Source organism: Nelumbo lutea, chromosome 1 (genome assembly GCF_056320005.1).
Source record: "Nelumbo lutea isolate HS-2025 chromosome 1, American lotus-T2T, whole genome shotgun sequence".
NCBI classification, from domain to species: Eukaryota; Viridiplantae; Streptophyta; class Magnoliopsida; order Proteales; family Nelumbonaceae; genus Nelumbo; species Nelumbo lutea.
The window spans coordinates 91,984,949-91,996,465 of NC_142684.1; the positions used below are offsets into that span (position 1 = coordinate 91,984,949).

At 37.5% G+C, this 11,517-nt stretch overlaps 1 pseudogene; it reads left to right on the top strand.

The window, feature by feature from the left end:
• Positions 1 to 3,696: 3,696 nt before the first annotated feature.
• LOC148876123 (uncharacterized) lies at positions 3,697 to 5,539 on the top strand (annotated as a pseudogene).
• Positions 5,540 to 11,517: the final 5,978 nt, after the last annotated feature.

Genomic DNA, 11,517 nt, shown 5'->3' on the forward strand with positions numbered 1-11,517 from the left:
TTCTATAAAAAATAATAAATCATTAAAAAAATAAAATATACCAATTTAAATAGAGAAAAGAAAAAATACAAGTACTTTTTAATTATTTTCATCATATATATACATTTTTTTATAAAAAAATAAATAATATAACAAATTTACAAAAATACAATATAAATAATATATTTATAAATAAATAAATAACATATATAAATAAATATATAGTGTATATATCAGATTCGATAGGGTGGTCCAAATCCAATCCAATTTGTGATCGGATCCTATTATCTAATCCAATCCAAAGATCCAAACTAGGCTGATCCAAATTCAACCAAATAGGATTGAGACCATGATCTGATTCATTTACACCCCTATCACCACATCAACAACATTAAAAGAAAAACACTTTGAGAAAAGAGAAAAAGTTAAGGGCAAATTTCTTGAACCATCACTATTGTTTAGTTAATTGAAAAACTGTACCCTTATTATAATTTTTGTCTTGCAGCCGGCCCCTACTATTTCAACAATTGACTAACTCTACCCTTATCCTTAACCCATTAATATTCCCTCAAATTCCATATATATCTAACATCATGTGACATTAAAATTTTTTAAAACCCAATATTTCCCTCGTCATCTTCCTCGCAAGAACACCAGCAACCCCCTTCCTCCGATCTTTCTCTTCCCTCTATCTTCCTCTTTCTTCTCTTTATCCTCTTCTTATATGAAACAAGATATGATCTAAACAGACAGTCGAGCACAAAGAGCATTGGAGAAGAACATAGGCTGGATTTCTCACTCTTCCCTTCAACACTTGGAACAGAGCTAAAGTCAGTGGCTCCATCAGAACCCTGGCTTGAAATCAGCAAGATTGTCGCACCGAACAAGCAAGGATCTCACCTCCCCTGTTTCAATCTGTGAGCAACAACAATGGATGGTTCTCTCTCTCTCTCTTCTTCCCGCTCTTCTTCTTCGCCTTCACGATCTCACCCTGAGAGGTTCTTCTTCATCTTCACCCCATTGATCTCACCTCTGAGAGAACATCTGTGACTATGACTTCCATTTACCAAGACCAATCTCCACCGCTCCAAGACCGCCCCCGCCATGGCCGCCATTGACGACCTCGAGCACAAGTCGGTCCGCAAACCCAATTCGCTTCTACTTCTTTTGACCACCAGGCATTTATTCCATAACTAACCTAGGTAAGAGAGAGAGGGATAGAGGGGGGTAAGAGAGAAGAGACCAGAGGGAGAGAATCCATCACCGCATTGCCGCTGCTCCCCCTATCAAGAGGAAGGGGGAGATGAACAGTGGTGGGGTAGTGCTCTGAATAGTCGTATTATGACGGAGTGGTGGGGCAGTTCTCGATTTGACTTGCAGCGATTTACATTCCCATGAGTCACCCCCGACGACTCGCAGATGATTACCCTTGCGCCCGGTAGTCGTCGAAGTCGATGACTATTGTCTAAAGCAGTGAACACGGTTGATTTACAGGGTTTCAAAATCACTTGTGAAACCCAAATTGAAGAATCCTCCCATCAGTCGATTTACATTCTCACATCAATTGAGATCGTGTTGTAGGGTTTCACCTTTGAACTCTTCATTTTCCTAGACGCAGGGATTTGGATGTCACTGCAAAATCGGAGCTTCATGCAAGGGCAAAATGGACATTTTAGTCCTGTCAATGTTTTAATGATAATGGTAATTTTAGAAACAGTGAGGGTATATTTGTCAATAGTCAACCAGTAGGGTATGCTTAGTCAATTAGCTAAACAATAAGGGTAGTTTAATAAATTTGCACAAAAGTTAAAAATGACATTTTCTGAGATGGACCCTTTTTTTGTTTTGCCAATTTGTGAGAAATCAGTTTATGGAAAGAATTTTGACCAATCAAAACCCGCCAATGAATTTTTATACGACCTGATTAACTGCCATGTTTATAATTCCAGTTGACCAGTTAGAAGTTTTTTAGATATCAGATCTTTTCCCAAATCATAGTGGAACCTTTTTCTTTTTTTTTTTTTTATCTGATGTGGCTCCAACATGGTGCTATTTTCTCACATAATGGAGTTCATATTGCCTGCATTGTGGTTGCAAGAAAAAATAAATCTGCAACCGCCAATAAAAATCCACTACATTACTTAGGCCCCATTTTCTTTTCGGTAAGTTATTTACACAGATAAATTCACTTACTCAGGTAAGTGTTTCCCAAGAAAAACTTACCGGGTAAGTGCATTTACCCATGTTCTTTTATTTCCCATGTAAATAAGGCAATGACAATTTTAACCATAAAACTCAATTATTAAAATGGACATTTTTGTCCCATTCAAGTGTTGGCAACTTTCCCCCAGTGGGAAAGTTATTTACCCACCTAGGAGATGGGTACCACTTACCCAGGTAAGTGATACCCAGAAAAATAAACTTTCCTTGGTCCCTACATAAATCTAAAAGAAGAACATAGGTTTTTTGATAAATGGGAATCAAAATCCCATTGACCAACTTTCCCCCCTCTCAAAATCTAAAAACTAATGCCCCTTAATGTAATAGAGCAGTGGAAAGGTAATACTTAGGGCATGTTCTTTTTTCAAAAACACATTTACCTGGGTAAGCCCATGTTCGTTTTTTGTTTCATTTATCCAGGTAAATGAAATCTCTTATTTTCCCATGTTCTTTTGCAACACCCATTTTCCTGGGTAAATTGCTATTTTTTTCATCTCTTTCCAATTTTACCCCTTGGCCCAAATCCATGTTTTTTGGACACTTTGTCTCATTAACACAACTTGTCCAAATAATAGGTTGAATAACCTGTTCAACTATAATCTGTCCAAGTAACAAGTTCAATAACTTGTTTAATTAAAACCTATCCAAACACTAACTCATTCAATAACCTAAAACAAGAAATAGCAATAAACTGAAGAAAGGATTTCTTTGTTATACTGAACCAATTGACTGAGAAATAAGTCATATACATTCTTCTTTATTTATGGTCTCATATAAAATACTTGTCAATACATAGATTTCAGGGTTTATTTTTTTCTTTGTTTCTTCTTTCTTCTTCTTCTTCTCTTAGAAGAGACAATCTCCTCTTGTGTTGGTATATATATGGTAGACCCTCACCAAGTTAACCATTTAGAACCTAGACCTGTTTAAGAACCTTCAGGGCCTCATGATTTTGGCATTCTGAAGTAGGTTCCTTGGTGGGTTGGCTCTGATTGGAATTCTCACTTTTTGCTGGTGATGTGGATGCGCTTATTGGGAAGAAGTATAGTTGCCAACAGCAGCAGTAATGGGGTGTTCTCAGTTCTCATCTTATCTAATTCCAATTAGATACAGTTCTATCTTATCTATTCAGTGTTCTTATCTTATCTTATCTGTTTTCAGTAGTAGGAACAGTAAGGAGTCATATCTATTAAGTGTTCTTATCTTATCTGTTCAGTAGTATAGATTAGTAGGGAGTCTTCCTAAAAGCAGCACTCTTATCTCTTGTAATCTCCTATTTAAGAAGCTGATAATACTCAATAAAGGCATGTATATTTTCAGTCAAGATAGAGTAGAGGAGAGTTGGTGATCTCTTGAACAAATCACCATTAAGGCGCCAAGATAGGTTCCTCAAGAAAAGGGAGGAACAAGGGAAAACAGGAGGTTTTCCCCATGGACCGACCCATGATGAGATCCTATTCGCGGGCCCATAACAATTTGGTATCAAAGCAAGGCGTCATGGGTGACCTTGAGCAATTGACGACTAGGGTTTATGAACTGGAGCTCAAGATCGTGGAAAACGGCACGGAGGTGCACGAGATCAAGGACGATGTCTGAGAATTAAGGCGTTTGATGGAGTTGTACTTTTCCAGCAAGGAAAGGAACCCAGAGGGAGTTGCAACCACAACCGGCCGCCAACCAGACATGACAGAATCGTCTAGTGAGCAGCAGGTCGTTTCCCTAGCGTAGGTTAGCAACACCCAGAATGTCCCGATTAAGCAGGAATCCAGTGTCGTCGAGGATTTCATCGACGAGAGTTCAAAGAAGAATAAGAGCAACTACTCCAAGGTCGTCATCGCTGACCTCAACATCGACCCTCCCGAAAGCGACGACGATGACTGTGCCTCCATCGCTCCTCTTGATTCCACCAGGAGCATTAAGGAAGAAAATTGTGGGGAGAAAAGTACCTTGGTATGTAAAGACGTTGTGGTTGATGCCACAGAAGGAGAAGCTAAACGATTAAATAAACTAGGGAAGTGTCGTTCAAGAATTAATAAGGGAAAATGTTCTCTTGAATGTGGGTCTGATACGGATGCCGATCGACACTGTCAAGGGGCTCCAGCATCCCGTGAGGAAAAAGTCAGCAGCCTTAAAACTGGTTTGGTTCATGTTGCAAGGAAGATGCCCAAAAATGCCCATGCACATTTTATACTTGGCCTAATGTACCAGAGGTTGGGTCAGCCACAGAAGACAGTGCCAGCATATGAAAAGGCAGCAGAAATATTACTTCGGAGTGAGGAAGAGATTGACAAGCCCGAGTTACTTTCCTTGGTTCAAATTCATCATGCACAGTGCCTCCTGCTAGGAAGTACAATTGATCATTGTGCCAATAAAGAACTCACGCATGAAAAACTTGGAGAAATTATTTCTAAGTTGAAGGAGTCAGTGCAATCAAATATTAGACAAGCATCAGTCTAGAATACACTTGGTTTATTACTTATTAGAACCGGCCGTCTACAGTACTATATCAGTTTTATCCTCTTTGTTGTCTATTGCTCCTGACCACTTAGACTCCCTTGCAAATCTTGGGATTGCTTATCTTCAAAGTGGTAGCTTGGAGTTGTCAATGAAATGTTTTCAAGATTTGATTCTAAAATATCAAAACCATCCTGCTGCCCTAATCAATTACGCATCTCTTCTTTTGTGTAAATATGGTTCAGTTGTTGTAGGTATGAGGGCAAGTGCTAGTGAAGGAGCTTGTATACCTCATGTTGCGGCTGCAAATGTTGCAAAAGAGTGTTTGTTAGCTGCAGTCAGATCAGATCCTAGGGCTGCACATATCTAGGTGAATCTTGCTAATGCATACTATTTGGACGGCTATCATACAAGTGTTGGAAAGTGCTTAGAGAAGGCAGCAAAACTAGAGCCTAATTGCATGTCAACTCGATATGTTGTTGTGCTTCATCGTATCAAGGATGCAGAAAGGTCTCAAGATCCCACTGAACAACTTTCATGGGCTGCGAATGAAATGACTTCAATACTTAGAGAAGGGGACTCTGCAACAATTGAGCTTTGAATAGCATGAATAGGACTTGCCATGGTTCACAAGGCTCAGCATGAAATTGCAGCAACATTTGAAACTGGACATAATGATTTGACGGAAATGGAAGAGCGAGCTTTGCACACACTAAAGCATGCAATAGAAGAGGATCCAGACGATGCAGTTCAGTGGCACCATCTTGGCCTTCACAATCTTTGTACTCTACGGTTCAAGACATCTCAAAAGTACCTTAAGGTTGCAGTCGCCCGCGGCAAAGAATGCAGCTATGCATGGTCAAATCTTGGTATCTCACTGCATTAACTAGTTTGAGACCTGCCAAGTTCGCTAGTTTGTCTGCTGCATTAACTAGTGGTTGGATCCTTGCTGTAATTGAAGACTATAACAACATTCTTCATCAAGCTTCTACATTGGTGATTATTATGCATGGTGTTGATCCAATTTTACTTTATTGTTTAGATTTCCAAAATGAAGGCAATTGAAAACTATAGCCACATTCTTCATCAAGCTTCTACAGCTGGTGCTGATCCAACATGGTGATGTATTGGTAGAACTATGTTCAGCATATGAGATGGTGCTCTAGGCTGATCCAACATGGTGATGTATTGGTAGAACTATGTTCAGCATATGAGATGGTGCTCTAGGAAGTCCATGCAATTGCATAGGGGGATTATTATGCATGCCATTTACAAATGATGGGGAGTTTGGCCACATCATGTTTGCTGGAAGATGAGGCTGATATGATTTGGAGCAATTCCACATATGAACAAAAAACTGTGAAACACAGGAGACATTAGTTGCAATGCAAGTAATAGACGAAACAAGCATATAATAAAAATTGCAAACCTTTGATCCCACTCCATCAGAAGCCCAATACCAACATAAAGCCAACAAAGTTGCATGATTATTCTTTACCTGTGGAAAAGAATTTACTTCATTTGTACTGTAATCAAACAAAATATGCTAAAATTTGGAACAAAAATAGGTTAGAATTTACACTCAAATTATTTGCACTACCATGGTTTTACATCAGTGCAAATTTATTTGCATTGCAACCAAACACAACCTTATAGGAATAGAAATCACATTATAGCCATAAAGAAAAAAAGAAAGAAAGAAAGAAAAAAAGAAAGAAAATCTACTCATTGTTATTGATAAAAAAAAGTCTAGTTCTTGCTGAATCTTCACATATATAAATGGTTCAAACAGTAAAGAACATATGCTCCCTTGAGATATGCAAAGGGGATGGAATATAAGTTAAATGGGTTGAGTTTCCAGATTATGCTCTGTGCTTGGACTAAGATGGAGAGTTGAGCAATACTGAACTTGGCCTTGACACGCTACTGGTTCAACTTGTCCATGCAATCAGGTTTATATGAAAATATAATACAACCCAAAAACCACCCAGTCTGACTCTAGCTCTAATCCTAAATTGCACAAATTATCTGGAACAGTTGCAATTCAAGGAAAAGTATTTTCCCTTTATATTTCAACCTGTTCAGGTGACACTTCATTGCTTTTGTGTAGGATTAGAACCCGATCAAACAAGGTTGGACCAAATCAGTAATGCTTCCAGTTCACTGATGGATCAGGTTCTTTAAAATGTTGATATGTCAGTGTTTCTACTTGTATGATTATGACATAATTCATCCCCTAGTTCAAGACCTCATATGCATCCAATAGCATTAGGGTGTAGAAATTAACGGTTGTTCTCAAAATAATATGCACAAAGTTGAAGGAATCCAGTTCTTGACTTTTTTTCCTCCAAAGTAACTTTAGGGGATATTTTTTGATGTTTGTTTGAAGAAAGAATTACTACATTGGATTTTATATTTTAACATGTTCTTACTTTTTCTTGCTAGTAATTGTAAATGTATTGCATTGATGCTAGAATATGCAAGTTAAATGCTATTAGAAAGCCCCAAAACTCACTACAAAAATACTTAGAATATGGAGCTACCATAAATCTAAAAGCAAATGTAAGTAAGTTGCCATCACAAAGACCCAAGCTTCACCAAAAAAATTAGAATTCAGAGCTGCCCATAACCTCAATTAAACTCCTTATCTATGATAGCTATATTATAGTGCGTGGGCATTATATTGTGGCAGACAATTCCAACTTTAGTGTATGTTTTATGCCTGAAATCTTGTCAAACTGTGTCCCTGCCATGCTCAAGTTACTCGCCCCCCTGTACAAAATAAAAGAAGTAAAAATAGAAATCTGTATTCAGTTTGTACAGATATATCAAAAAGAATCTCAATTGTTGAAACTCCCCTCTTCGGAGTTTGGACTCTGGCTGATCTAATAACTAATGAATATAGAGGTTGAATCTGAATATGAAAGATCTAGCCTCTTAAATGTGGTAACAAAATGTCCCAAGTTCCATTCAAATATATCACTACCTCTTATCTATTCATAGAAATCTATAAATCTGGCTTAGTATCTATACTTGATATCCCATGGAGATATCTAGTTATATAAATAATAAGAGTTTAGATCTTGCATAATCCTATAGGCCAAATAGTTCTAAGTCAGTACACACCATTGTTGTTCTTGAGAATATCTCCAATTCTCAGAGGTCCTGGATTTCTAGGGGAATATCCATTAAATATGGAACTTTTACCATGCAGTTCCAAATAGCCACTATGTTCGCCCTATGAGAAGAATCTTAATCAAATGAAAGATAGAAGGGTCACATTTTTCTCTTCTTTGAGAAAAGGTGAAGTATGGTATTTCATTTCATTAAAATTATGCCCCTGCACAATTAGAGGTTGTACACTAGAAATATACAAAAAACTACTCTTGCAGCCCTATAAAGAAATTCCTTGACTGTTTACGAGAAGATTATAAAATACAAAAAAGGATTATAAGTACTCCTTCCCTTGAAAATTTTGTGAATATCAAACCAAGAGTGTAATTTTTGCATCATCTTCTGAGAAACAAAGTCTGCTAAGCTGCTCCTATTCTGTAAGACCAGTGCATTTCTCCCCTGCCATAACATCCAAAACACAGCCGAAGGAGCAATGTAACAAGCCAATTTTCCTTTTATTCTTGGGCCTTCCAACCACCAACTCTTTAAGGATTCCACCACAGTGGCCATTCAGCATCCTTAATCACAAACAAGCCAAAAATTCTGATCCAAATGTAACTTGAAAAGCTACAATTTAGAAACAGGTGATCTACTAATTCCATACAATGATCACACAGGACACAATCTGTACTTGCCATAGTCAATCCTCTCCTCACCAGGTTATCTTTGGTGAGGGTTCTATTCAAACAAACATGCTCTCCAAACAAAAAAAAAAAAAGCCACCTTGGATGGGATGTCCTTGCACCATACTTATCTGACAAGGAATTGTTGTTCATATAACCTTGCCAAATAGTTGTGAAATGATTGACAGAAAACTTGCCTGATTTCTCCCTGCAAGCCATACAACCACTTCACATGGGCTTTACTTTCCAATCATTTAAGCTTCTGCAAAATTGTGGAGTCCATACAACATTACCATTCTGTAGTTCCATATAATTAGCCACATACACCTTGTCCACAACTAAATCATATATAAAAGGAATCTATTTTTTAATTAAGATATAAAGAAGGAAATGATTCCATTAAAGGTCTCTTGCATCATACATCCTTCCAGTAATTCACTTATGGATCATTTCCTGCATCAAACCCCAGGCCTTTAGTGAACTTGCTATAGGCCTTTTCTTTTCCCTTCTAGACCAAGCATCCATATGTTTGGTAATTGGTTTGACTCCGCAAGGTCCCATCCCCCATTCCTGGATCCATACTTGTCTTGAATCACTCTCCTTGCTGGTCTCTAAACCTCTAAAACCATTTTTCAAAAAAAAACCATTTTTCAAAAAAGGCTGTATTAACATCCCTCACCCACCTTATTCCGAAAGGATTACCTTTCAAGATTATCCTCAGACTCCAGCATTAAGGAAAATTTTATTATACTACACTTACAATATATTTTAATATGTTATAAAAAAAAACATTTTATATTTTGTTGTTTTAGAATAATAAATAATATTTTGTATCATATATAATAGAAGTTCACAAGCATGGATTCAACAAGAGTTGTTTTAGAATAATAAATAATATTTTGTATCATATATAATAGAAGGTCACAAGCATGGATGCATGGATGCATGGATTCAACAAAAAGAGCAAGTTCACACTAAGTTTACTGAGGATTCTGAGTCAAACTTCAGAGGTATCTCTCATGCATTCTCTTCAAATAAATCTAAAATACACCTGGCCATTCTTGGTAAAATATTACAGAAATATCTACATCATTTTTCGTAAGAAAATTATATGAAAAACAAAAATCCTAGTTTGGCTTTCTTGGATGCAGAAAACCAAAATCAAATTGCAGTGTGGAAATCAAAATCCATTATAAGATATTGAATAATGAATGAAGAAGCCATCGGAATTGGATGTATAGTTCATGAAACAGAAAACAAGAACAACATAGTCACATGTTGATGTCTTCAACCATTCTTGTATACACAATGTCTTCATGCATAGTTCATGAAACCATTTTCAACCCAAGTCACATGTTGTCATGTGATCACTTAACTAATCATATTAGTAAGGCCCATTTTCCCTAATGGTTCACGTCCCAAGGAGTTGCATGGCCACTTTGGACCCAAAAATTGTATGGCATAAGACCCACAAAGGTCTCACACAAGTCCATAAGAGTTTGACCCTACCTCTAGAAGAGGTTAGGCCAAATTAACCACTCAGGCCAGTGAACCCCTAATCCAATCAGCTTGGGTTCAACATTTACACCTAAATGATCTTTGGACTCAACCACTCTATGAAGACCCAAAGATAACAGACTAATGTAAGATAAAGCCCATTAGGTAATCAACCTTGTAATGGCCTCTTAGACCTAAGCTCTTGGCCCATAATCATTAGAACATTACCCACAAGCCACAGGGAAGGAACTCTTCCCTGACTGCAAAACACAATGCCACATTCTCTGTCTAGATGGATCCCGGGATTGAAACCTTTTACAAAGCTTTTTCATAAAATAGTAATATAACATATAACATATTGATCCTATAACTATGACCGCCCACACAAGTATTTCCCCAAACTGCCCCAACATGCCCAAGTATTTGACCCTTGATGAATCTTATGGGTTGTTATATCAAAGGCAACACAATCCAATGCCTAATGTAGTATCATAATCAAGTTTGTAGATAAGTGTAACTTTTCAGTTTTTTCCATCTATCTCCAAGGTTTAGGGAAAAAATGAAAATTGGTCCAAGTTCAGTGTTTTTTCTAAACACCCACTTGATATGCTTGAGGCCTAACCTTAAGAGATTATCCAAATTTAATTTGGATCTGGACTTTATCAAGAGATAAGCCTTATCCTCTTAAGAGGATGAGTGCTCCATACCCATTTCCAAACCCAAATTTGCCCCATGTTATATGACAAGTCAAGCTGTCATGTGATAGTTTAATTAATCATATTAAGTATGGGCCTTAGGCCCATCAGCTATAATGCTCATGACCCAAGAGTGTTGCATGGCCAATTTAGGCCTGATTTGTATTGTGTGGGACACCACAATGACCTCACAGAAGTCCACAAATAGTTCGACTCAGCATCTGTGAAAAGGCCTAGACGAATTCACTACTAAACGTAACGAACCCTTGATTACATCACTATGGGCTCAAAACAGGCCCAACATTTACACTTAAAATGATCATTGAATTCACCCATCCTATGAAGACACAAGGATAATGGACTCAAGTAAGATAAAGCCCATTAGGTAATCAACCTTGTAATGGTCTCTTACACATAACCTCTCAGCCCATAATGATTAAATAACGCCCGATAGGGAAGGACCTCCTCCCTGGTTGCAAGGTGCAGTGTCACACTCTCTGCTCGGATGGATCTCAGGAATTGAAACATTTTGCAAACATTTTCACAAAACAGAATATATATATCATATAAATATATTTTGCAAAACTAAATCTTAAACACAATTGAAATCCACTACCAACAGTTTAGGTTTCCATCAGAGAGAGTGTAAACTCTATCATTCACTTTGTCCAAAAAAGGGCCAATCCTATCACTATGATTACCCACTTAAGTGAATTCTGAGACTGCCCCAACATATCTAGGTTTTGACAAAAAATGGATCTCACTGATTGGCATATCAAAGATAACCCAATCCGACACCCAATGCAATATCATAATCAAGTCTAGGGTTATGTGTAAATTTTCAATTTTGCCCATCAATCTCCAAGGTCCAGGGC